Source organism: Maniola jurtina, chromosome 15 (genome assembly GCF_905333055.1).
Source record: "Maniola jurtina chromosome 15, ilManJurt1.1, whole genome shotgun sequence".
Lineage (NCBI taxonomy): Eukaryota > Metazoa > Arthropoda > Insecta > Lepidoptera > Nymphalidae > Maniola > Maniola jurtina.
In genome coordinates, this window is record NC_060043.1 from 288970 (window position 1) to 301186 (window position 12217).

The 12217-nt window shown below is 36.7% G+C and overlaps 1 protein-coding gene across 14 annotated transcripts in view; it reads left to right on the forward strand.

The window, feature by feature from the left end:
* Positions 1-1814: 1814 nt before the first annotated feature.
* Positions 1815-12217, forward strand: part of LOC123872836 (microtubule-associated protein futsch) — a 119621-nt gene continuing 109218 nt past the window's right edge. For 10 of the 14 annotated variants that reach the window (XM_045917407.1, XM_045917395.1, XM_045917398.1 and 7 more), the window contains exon 1: positions 1815-2163. The gene's annotated coding sequence lies outside the window, so the exon portion shown is untranslated. The remainder of the gene's footprint in view (positions 2164-12217) is intronic. The other 4 variants (XM_045917405.1, XM_045917406.1, XM_045917410.1 and 1 more) reach the window with 1 other exon arrangement.

Below are 12217 nucleotides of genomic sequence, written 5' to 3' on the forward strand. Positions count from 1 at the left end.
AAAACATGAAATAACCAAGACAAACAAAGAAACTAAAAACAAAAACGATTGTATGCAAAGGCGGCCTTATTGCCTAATTACGAGTATAAAGTAATTGCAGTCTCGCGCATTGCTGGACGATGATGATAGAAGTGTCAAGGTCAATAAAATACCGTACCTACCTCAAAAGGAAAGAAGGTTTCCTACCTTACAGGATCACTTTGTTATCTGTCGGTCTGCCCAAGAAAACCTATTAGATATACAAGTAAAGGAAAAAATCCGAAAACTAAAACACAAAAAAAAAATTAAATGTTTTCTATAATTAGTATTTTCAATTTTCAGAGTAAGATAACTGAGATATTGAGATAGCATCAATATTTCACGTCTCTACATCTGCACAGTGACAGTGTCATGCCGTCGCCAAATTCAATTATTGGATAACTCTCTCTCAAATCTCTCTCACATCGCCATTGTTTAACGCGTGGGCCTGACACAATATTGATGATTTAAGATTAAGTTACTACTTATCTCGAAAATGCAAAATGTATGTCCTTGGTAAGTAATTGTCTGATTTGAAAAACATTTAACTTTCATACGTCTATCGTCTAATGCCACATGAATTGGAGTTACCGTCTAACGCCAAACGGCATTGTGAATGCCGATGTACGTTGATCGTGGCTACGTCTACGTTTAACGGGAAACGCCGTTGAACATCGCGTTATTCGCGTTATATGTTATTAAACTGGAGAACCAGCAATGTTTTCATTGCTCAGTTTAAGATCAATTACTTATTTATTGTGAGATATTAATTTAAACTTATGTTAAATCCACTTTTATATCTAGCGATAATGTTAGGTAAGTACTAATAAAGCTTTTATGTAATTAAACATGCGCTATAATATGTCAAACTTTTGAGCTTTCGTAGCGAAAACTAAGCACGATTTTGTATACTACTATGTTTGTAAACAGCGATTGTCTGTCAAAGCATAACACATTATAGCACCCAGGGCTCTTAACGGTAACTTTGTAAATAAAAAAAACAATCGTCTCAAATAAATAACACACTTAGGCTAATTGGATATGTATGCGGCTCCAAGCAGGGTCGTCCCTTCATATTCGACTTTAAAGAATCGGAGCTTTCGATTATAAATTAATCGGACATTTTGAGGCCCTGAAAAATATTAACATTTTAATTAATTAGATTCAGTTGGTTACCCAATAAGTACAACTTACGAGATTTAACACTATGTAACTACTTTTTAATATTTCATGGCCGCTATTCTGAAATTTACCATCCTAGAATTTATCATTTGTTATACACTGTGTGAAAATTTCAAGTTTCTATCAATTACGGTTCATGAGATAAAGCCCGCTGACAGACAGACGAATGGACAGACAGACGGACAGCGGAGGCTTACTGATAGGATCAAATTGGCACTATTTGGATACTGAACCCCGAGAAGTACTATTATAATTAGTTAAGTACTTATTAAAAAAAACTAAACATTAAATTTACAATACGCATAAGAAAGATAAGAATCATAACAAAGTAATATAATACTTCATAACCAGTTAGGTAATGAAGAAAGCAATAATAAATTATAACCTTGACCTTAACCTTTGTTTTAAGGTGTCAACTGACATTTCGAATTCGACTTCGATTGGGTCAAGAGTATTATAACATCACTATACATCGTGCGAGTCGAGCGTAGCGTCGAGTTGGTTTTCTCGGAACGCGATAAGTTTCTCGGGGCACGAAAGCCTGCGGGAAAGGGAGGAGGTGGGTGCGCCGGCGCATCCCAACGAAACCTCGCGCCTTGCGAGGCGAGGCAGCCTGCTGCAGGCGCTAGTGATCGCTCGGACGCCATACGCGCCGCACGTACCGACTGCTCCTAAACAAGACAAAACCCATCCGACCCGACCCCGAGTGACCCCAAAAAGTGCATGAGAGCGGCACACGAACGAAACGAATCCGCGAACATTCCGCGAATAACTTTACACTTAAATTATTATTTAATCTTAAACTAACCGCTTAGCAATAACACATGTGAGCTTAATTAACTGATTTAGCAAATTAACATAATAAGGTGAAAACTGATAATCCACGGACTGTGCACTAGAAGAGAGAAGACAAGATTCTAATCGCAAATGTTATCGTCGTATTAGAACAGAACCGGCGATCAGGTGAGTCACATTATTGTTATTTAAATAGTTCGCGGGTCTCGTCCCGTGTTATGGAATTTGGCTGTTGGTAGTCACCAAACACCTTATGACTTATGTATTCGTCACGTTTCAATATTATTATGATTTCTTTGTTGAATTTTCTTCGCACTAGGACTATGAGTTTGGATTTCTTTGAAATCATACTCCTCTTTATCATTCCTACTACCTAGATATGCTTATTCGATTATTATGTTCTTAAGCACCTTCTCAAGTTACGGCTGTTCATTTGTTTTATAACGATTTCTTTATTCGATTTTATTCAAATAATTCTTCGACTTATCAGAATTTGAATTAATGAGATTTTGTTTTTCTCTATTCGTATCCTTACTGGCGGTTCATTTTCTTTGGTAAATTATAAGCAAATCTTATAAAAATACTTTCATTTACGTACTAGGTACATGAGATTTAGTTTCTCTATTCGTATCCTTACTGGCGGTTAAGTTACTTATCTACTTTCATTTACATACTACATGAAAAGAAATACTAACTGTTTTGTTATTATTAGACTCTTCCCTGCTGTGGTTGTTTGTTTGAATTCAAACTCTTTATTTTGCAAGAACATTCACCTATCTACTTACCTGTCCACTTTTCTTTCTTTGCTTGGTCTGCAATGGATTTACTTTAGGGATCCAATTTCTGGTACATTTCTTCAAGGCAATTTAGTTACTTCCTACCCAATTTGTTTTAGATTTTAGAAATATCCAAATCTCGCCAACAATGTTTTGGATAGTTGTCATCACGCTTTTGCACGTAACCTGAGTTGGTGTTCTGGTCTACGAAGATAATTCAACAAGGAAACCGGAAAACAAATTGTTTCTTTGTTAACATCCCATGTAATTTATTACTCGAGGCAGCCGTTGAATGTTATGGGAACGATGTAAATTGAGCGTTATAAATACAACACCGGCTTTGATTATACATTGCCGATAGTTTTATTTATGCGGGCAGAAATATTATATACTTGACTAAGGTTTCTTCTTTTTTTTCTTCTCTCTGGGCTGGTTTCCGCACTTAAACGTTTTCACCTGTTGTGCGTGTGACCTGCCTAAGGTTTTTGTGATAAGTATTAACATCGATAGCGTGTATAACTAATTGGACAGTACCGGCCACTTCTAAAAGCCATACAAGGAGGACTATACCTAGTCGTATATTCGGTGATCGATTTTATGAAGACAACGCAAACACACTTTCTAGAACTAGTGAAACCACAGAAATCTTAATACATGAATGAAAAAATGGCAAAGTTACTGAAAGTGAATTTGGTTGTGCTATAAAATTAGTTTGGTCCCATGTTAAACATGAAATAAAACATCGTCAAGTCACAGGTGTTGAGTTTAGATGGCAATAGGTATCGTGATGACTTTGTCAGGATGATCACTGAATTTCTTGTTATTTAAACTGTCTTATATCTCAGACGTTAAAAATTTAAAATGTTTAACAAATTTTAAGTGTTCAATTATGTAATTGTGTTATATTTATTATTTTTTGGTACAGTTTACGTATTATATGGCACAATGGGTATAGGCAATGAATAGTTAAAAAAGTCCTGGAGGTTTCTAATATGTACTTTGAATAGTCACTGGGGTTTTCATCATCATCCTCTATTCGCATCCGCTGATGGATATAGGACTCCTATAGCGCACCATCATACACGATTCTTCACCTTTTTCTTCCTAAGAAAAACTTTACAGACTTTCTCTATGGAGTTAAGTTTCTTCAAAAGGTTTTCCTTGCTACCAAGGAAAAAGAAGGAAGGTCTAGTAGGGTAAGGCAATTTCTTTCCATAAACAGTACTAATGTATTCTGAGCCATGAGGATGAAATGTAAGCATAAAGCAAGCTATGTAGCATGTTGTCGTGACAGGGCAGTGGTTGCAACTTGCAAAGTGTATTGTGTGGAGATTTGAAGACCGTATAAGATCCGACCGCGTTCTGCGAAGCATTGTTCCGTCATAATTTACAATTCATTATCAACCCATTTATTTTGCCAAATCTTTGAAACGAATTAATGGGGTTAGTTCTTGAAAAGTATAAAATAAGCCCTGTTGTTGGATCTTTTTGGTACTTTTGAAAAACGGGAAATTTCTAAATAATGTTAAAAATTTAAATACATAGCAAAAATTGTTGTTCCAGCAGGATTCAAACCTTACGTCTCTTGGGTATTGCGTCTGGAGCATCTTTGACCACTAGGCTACGGTTCACTTATCCTCAGTGCTCGAATTTCAGATAACTATAATCAGTCTAAGGTGACTTTTAATGTCATCTAGTACTGACGCATATTCTTTTGAAATTACTTTCAAATGCTCGTTTAAAGCTCAACGACAAATCATATGTCATTATGGACTATGGTCAAACTAACGCTTCTCATTCTGTGCGGAGACCTGTGGTTTGAGATGAAGGCAATTATTTGTTGGATTTTGCAATTTATAACTAAGTTACCAAATTAAATCGCCACTGCTATTTACTACTACCCATGCAGATTTTAAAAAAATACAATCTTATAGACGATGATAAGTATCTAAGTAGTAAATATCTAGCAGATGAGCTAACTGCGTACTTTGTGGTTACACAAAATGTAATTATAACTTATCTTATACCTATTGTGAGAAATGTTTGAACCTATTATAATATGCAAAGCAAATGAATCTAACGGTGCTTATGAATTTTTCGACGGTTTTGGGCGATCTATGTGACGCAGATGTACATCTTTAAAGCCAGTGAAAGAATTTTTAACGACCGTTTTAACTATAACATCGCTTAGTGACTTTTTAAATAAGTAGCTACTTCAAGTTACTTTAAAAGCCTTTTACCCCTTTACGAATAACAGTTGTTACTGTACTTAACTCTTTTTTTTTTGGATTCAATAATTAATTAAGTAATGCCCTGTTAGAACATTAGAAATACATTTGTATGTAGTAGGTACCTACATACCTAACTTATGTCTTACAGTTCTAGAGTAGGTACGCAATTTTTTCCAGTCCGATTTACATACTTTTTTATTCAGTGAATTTTAAATTGAAGGGTTCTTAGTTAGCTTCTTGAAAATTGAGGTGACTTTAAAAAATTTACTTCTCTCAATCTAAGTATAATTTTCTTTTTCATTAAAATTGTTAAACATATTGAACGGAACGCGTCGTTTATCATATATTATCTTTTCTTCGAGATCGGTATTGATGTTCTCGAATGCTGATCGCGGCCTCGCCCGGGAACCTTTTGTGCTCATGTCAGCCCGCCATCATCAACTCGATTCATATCAGAAGATCATCTACTGATATCAATTGACTTACCTACATTATCTTTATGCCTTATTTATATGTTATACTAATTTAGATATCTATCTAATATCTATAGTTTTGGTTGTAGGTACATATCCTTATGCGAATTTATTTGGTTCTTAATTCTTATGATTGCTTCTATAGGCCTTATTAGAAAGCTCAAAGTCACTGACTGGGCGATGGAGAAATTATGCTTAGAGAGAGATACGCTCGGAGATTATCTATACGTGTTCAAATCATAAATGAAGAGATCTGAAGGAGATCAAGAGTAACCAACATAGCTGTACGGGTTGCGAAGCTGAAGTGGCAATGGGCATGAAGTAGGTATATAGAGTACGAAAAACCAACAGAGACGTTGGTCTCCCAAGGTGTTGGAATGGCAACCTCGCATCGGAAGGCCCAGCGTTGGAGCTATTGGATGCAGGTGGTGTAAGACCATGGTGTGTGGAAGTCCCTACAAAAGACTTTAATATCAATCCTACTTCATCGGCGCTAGGCCTGCTGTTTAACTATCGGCTACAGTTTACAAAAGATTACAGGAGTTCTCAATGTAATTAAAGTAGCAGATAAATAGCTCAGAAGTCGGTTAAATGTTTACAAAACATTGCGTCAGAGTAAGACAGGAACACTTGTGTCACCCGACGCCTCACGGCCGTTGGTACACAAAGCCTCGCATTCCCTAGCCCTGTTTGTACTTCTATACTACAGTATAGTGGTGGCCACTACAATGGCGCCACGGACCGTGACAGGTGACTTGTCATAATATGCGTTACTAATTATACGACTACTTGTCTACTTAACATACTGGGAACCTTGATTTGTGGTCTAAATAGGTTAATGACTCTTTCTTCTCTCTGGGCTGGTTTCCGCACTTTAACGTTTCCGTCTGTTGTGCGTGCGTTGCCCCTCCCAGCCGAATACTTTACTCCAGCCATCCAAGCTCGCTCCAAAATAGACCGCCTAGGTTGCCGAGGGCTTCATGAAGTGAGGTCGGGGATACCATGACATTTTCGTTGAGAAAGAAAGAAGAAGAAAGGTTAATGACTCTTATACCTATAACGCGAAGCTCCACCTGGAGGACCTACCAACCCTAGGACTCGAACAAATAATAATTGAAGAGATCAGGGGGCACCTCCTGTGATGGTCGGATTACGGCTCAGGATGACGTTGGGACGAAATGTCCATAATATGTCCCCAAGACCATGGCGTAAGTCTACGTCTGGGTGACGCGGACGTTAGAAATCGGAGACCTCGTCTTCGGCGGCGAAGACGCTTGCGGAAATAGCAGACTTAACACACCTTTGAGATCTCTGTGGAAAACTCTCAGGCATGCAGGTTTTCCCACGATGTTTCCTTCGCCGTTATAGCAAGCGATACTTAATTTCCAAAAATTAGAAGTGCGTGCCTGGGATCGAACCTGGATTCCCCGACTTCATACCTACTAGGCAATCACTGCTTTTTTTCTAATATCCCACGTCCAAAGACACAGCTGTGAGTTGAATACCTACGAGTATCTAACAAAATAATTACCTACTGATTTCAAGCAATCATATGCTATTAATTACATTTTAAAAACAAAGACTCCATGACTTTAAATTACAAAAATAGGTATTTAATTAAAAGTGGATTTAAAATTAAATATTGACACAATTTTTCACAAGGCCTTTATTGTAGGTCACCGATACTACTAATTAATCGAAAAAATACATTTACAATTATTATACCTACCTATATTTACTACGACAACTGTCTTGAAAATTATCAAAATAATTGTGTCGAACGTACTTATTTTAATTTGAGTTTTTATCGAACGAATAACAGTATTTTGAAGGCTATCTTTTCCATAAATAAGGCTAATTATTTGTGACTGATATAGGTACATTACCTTGTCCATATCGGATGTCATTTCATATAAGGTATTTGCTACCTAATCTTGTACCTACTTACGTAAATTTTCGAAGTAAATATACGTTTTTTCGACTATTATTAAATAATTATTCTTTGAATTCGGAGAATAGGGACCCATAAAGTTGGTAAAATAGATAGAGCATGAACTAGAATATGTTTCTTTAAAATTGGGCGTAGGTAATAAATATTTTTCTAGGTTCTAAGAATTTTAGTGACAATTTATTTATCAACATATAAAGTTGCGCCATACATCTTGTAGCTGTACAATTAGGTATATATGTGATAAACACGTGCGCGGTGTGCTATCACTTATTAAACCTAATTAGTTAATTACTAAATGCATTATATTATGTATTTTGCTGTATGTACATACTCGCTCATTTCTAATAAAATGCACCCATTGTTGTCATCCGTCAGTCCGTCCGTCCGTCTGTCCGTCTGTCTGGCAGCGGGCAGTATCTCATGAACCGCAATAGGTATCGAACCCGGCTGCCGGGAATCGAACCCGGGACTTCCCAAGTCCAGTTATGGACCACAGCGCTAGGAACTAAAGAGGTCGTCGAATGAGTTTTGATTCACATTTTTATTCAAATCAGTTTGAGCTTTGAGCTTTGTAAGCATTTTTTCCGCTAATCGTGTCTACTAATTATCACACAATGGACAATTCTCTCAAAGCGGCGCCCTCGACAACTTGTCTATTACAAGCAGTTAGCAAGCCCTCGGGTCTGTCAAGCATGTCTCCCCAGCAAACACTCAACTAGGGCCTGAAAATCGGAGTATTTTTCACCTCCGGAGTCGTGTTTTGATGCTCAGCGTTCCAAGTCCGGAGCTCCGGAGTTTCAAAGCTACATTTAAAAAAAAATTATATCATTAAATAATGCGTTTGATTTGAATATTTCTGGCGTTCAAATGAATGTTCAAGTCTGTGAAGTATGAAATAAAACAAATCAGTTAAAAAAATGAAAAAGAATCTTTATTTTATGACCGACATAGAGAAATTAAATAGTAAGACTTTTTGTTAGGATTTCCATTGATAAAATTGTACAAGTTTTACCCTACTTCCTATTTCATAATATGTACAATTTATGAAGACTTTGTCAGTATAAGTAAACGCTAAAAAGCTTCGACTTTCTTCTAAAATATGAAAATTGAAACTCCGGTTATGGTCACGATAGCTCCGGTTTCCCAAATGAATCTGTAATCCTTAGAAGCTCCGGAGTTACACTAAAACCAGAATTCCGGAGCTCAAGTCCTACACTCAACTGCGTATTTCATTACCGAGCTTATCATCGGGCCGTATCAGTAAATATTATGAAGATTGTGTTTATTGCGAGATGATAACATGTCTCTTTCATTACTTTCGTTATGATATAAGGTAAGAGTATACAAAGTTTGAGTGATTTTATTTAAACAAACACTCAAACTCTTCGAAGAAACTTTGCCATTACCGAAGTCTGTCCGTCTGTCTGTTGTAAAGTTAAAATTCTGCACAGTTTTACAAATTTACAAATTTTACAAAGGCATATTTTAATTTTGAAAAAATAAATTCGGGATAGTCTACTTTGGGAACTTGAAAAGCGAGACTTGAAAAAAAGCTGTAGTGATACCTCGTTGAAAAGAAATTTTAAAAACATGAGATTCCTTCGACAGTTTAAAATAAAAAAAGAATTACTGTTTACTAAGTTAATGGTACAGAAAATTTCAATTTATCTTTATTGCATTTCGTGTATTAATATTTTATTGGCATTGAAAAGAAAAAAATTCAAGCATTTATATACTTAACTGTTAATTTATCTAAGACTTAAACTGAAGAATACGCAAATTTTATAGTTTTATTATGTTGAACTAGATGTCCTTTGTTTAATTAATCTGTAATCAGAAACACGGACATACAGACAGCGCACATGGCATGCATAATGAAGGATGGGGACTCCTTTTATATGGTCTCTTGGGCACAACTGTCACGGAAGGACTTCGCTAACGACCACTCATCTACATGCATCGGAAACGGCGAGACGAGAATCTTACAAAAATATGACGTCTAGAGATGCGATCTTAATCATCTCAATTATTTATTAATATGGGTCCCCTTTCAGGATGAGAATAAGGGTTTATACCATACTCCACGGTTAAGTGCGGATTTTGAGAGTATTGTGGCGATATACAGGTATGCAGGTTGGACGATGTTTTATTATACCGTTAAAGCAAATGATATGTTCTATTTAATTACTTAAAACGCACTTAACTCCGAAAAGTTAGAGGAGTATTCCTGGAGTGGAACTCTGGACCCACTGAACAGGCCAGTTAGATTGCAGAAAAGAGCTAACCTAAACAACCTAAGAACTTCCATCCTCCATCCATGGACCCAAAGCCTCCATCTTCAAAAATGTTCATCAATGTACCGCTACCTTTCATTTATTTTATTTTGGCATGTAGGCAGTGAAACATAGTCTTCCAAATAATAATTTATAGTGCGTAATTATATTAATCTCGAATTTAGACATACAGATGGATAGACAAAAGATGAATTTAGATAGATAGGCATTGACCTTGTCAGGATATTGAATGAAATAATAGTTCTGCAGAGGCGTTGCTGTGGGTGTCAGTTTGTTTTTATGTTCTCCAACATCCCGCGGAACTATTCAGATCATTGGAAAATTTACAGTCTGCCTTTTTTGATTGAATCATCCTGGACACTGGGAACGAAGTTTGAAGGCCTAGAATACCTAGTACCTACCTAGTGATTCAATCCAATCCAATCCATCAGCCTGTACCAAACACGGTCCTCCGCCTTCCTCATCCACCCGCTCTCCTCCATCTTCTTCAGGTCGTCGGTCCAGCGGGCAGGAGATCGTCCCACACTGCGCTTACAATTACCTAAATATTACTTATCTTACCTAGTTATTACAATAGTTTAGTATCCTCGGTCAATATGTAAACAGTCAGTCCCTATTTCGGATACCTAGTAAGGCTTGAAAATCGGACTATTTTTCAGCTCCGGAGTCGGGTTTTGATGCTGAGCGTTCAAAGTACAGAGTTCCGGAGTTTCGATGCTTTATTTAAAAAAATTGAATTTCTTCCAATAATGCATTTGATTTAAATATTTCTTCCACTTAAATAAATGTTCAAGTCTCTTGACCATGAAATAAAACAAATCAGTTAGAAAAATGAAATGGAAACTTTGTTTTACGACCTTTTATTATTTAGTAGTAAGATTTTTCTTTTGGACTTTTTTATTAGGATTTCCATCTATAAAATTGGATAACTTTTACCCTGTAATGTATTTCAAATGTACAATTTATCAAGGCCTTGTAGTGTATAATGAAACCGCTGAAAACCTCGATTTACTTCTAAAGATATGAAAATCGAATCTCCGGTTATGTTCACGATAACTCCGGTTTTACAAATGAACCTTTAAACCTCCGAAGCTCCGGAGTTACACCAAAACCGGAATTCCGGAGCTCAAGCCTATCTAGTATCCCTGTTAAGATTTTTTGACTGTCTAAAATATCTTTCTAGTTTTTTAAATGGGGGCGTCATTTGTATGGGATAACGTAACAGAGAGAGACGTATATTAACTTCTCTCCGTGTATACACTATAATAAAAGTGACAGTATGTTTAGTTACAATATTATAGTGTGGTCAATTTCACAGCGGCCTTGCGGTAAATTCGCCGCAAACCTATAGAGCGGCGAGTAGGTACAGTAACATGACTCCATAGTCCATAGCAAGACAAGTTTTCACTTTTACAAGCAAGCCTTCTGATTCTATTATTGGATCTGATGCAAGGATCCCTACATGGAGTTGATCTAAATAGTGACCAGTCAGTTACGAGTAGTAGGGGATTCGCCGGTTCTGCCCCAGGCCCTGGCCCCCTCCCATGCCTCGCTGCCTCAGCCCCCTCCGTGCCTCGGTCAAGATCGAAACCTAAAAAAAAAAAAAAAAAAAAAAAAAAAAAAAAAAAAAAAAAAAAACGTTTTGGGGTACGCTGAATCGATTGCGCTCACTCCCGACGTCGTATCTCTAACGGTTGCAAAGTTAGCTTTTCGAAAAACTAATCCCTAGTTCGTTATCTAATTGCTTAATCACCTACTAATGACGCTCTATTGTTCGCTGGCTCGTTGCTTCATTCTATGGGTTTTAAAGGAAACGCATGAATCATAACTACTCTTTATTAGCCTTCAAATATTGATTTAAATAACTCACATAAAAATATATCATTCTCTACTGTATTTTCATTGAATAAATCTAAAAAATCTGAACTTGTATAGTAACCTGAAAACATGAAATACAAATACATTATACAATATTCTCCACAAACTGATGTGTAATCATTCTGTATCCGCCTTGTATTGAATTGCCATATTCTTGTATTTCTTTCCAAGAACTGCTTATGATATTTTGGTGGTGCTCGTCCAAATGAATCAAAATATTGTCCAACACCATTTGTATCTATATATATGGCTATCCAATGCGATCCTGGTTTATAATCGGGGTCGAGATTGCTTATTAAATAGGCTAGTGTTTCAACATAAATCGGTAACCGGTTTGCGGCATACACATTGTCTTGCAGACTTGGGTGTATTCTTCTTAAATATGTCTTTATCCCTATTGTATTCATATTACTTCAATACTACTGATCTTATCGCTGCCGAGGATCATACATGAATGGGACGTAAGATCATGTTATTTCAGATATATTATAAATCATCAACCCATCGCCGGCTCACTACAGAGCACGGGTCTCCTCTCAGAATGAGAAGGGTTTTTTGGCCATAGTCTACCACGCTGGCTGAGTGTGGATTGGCAGACTTCGCACACCTTTAAGAACAC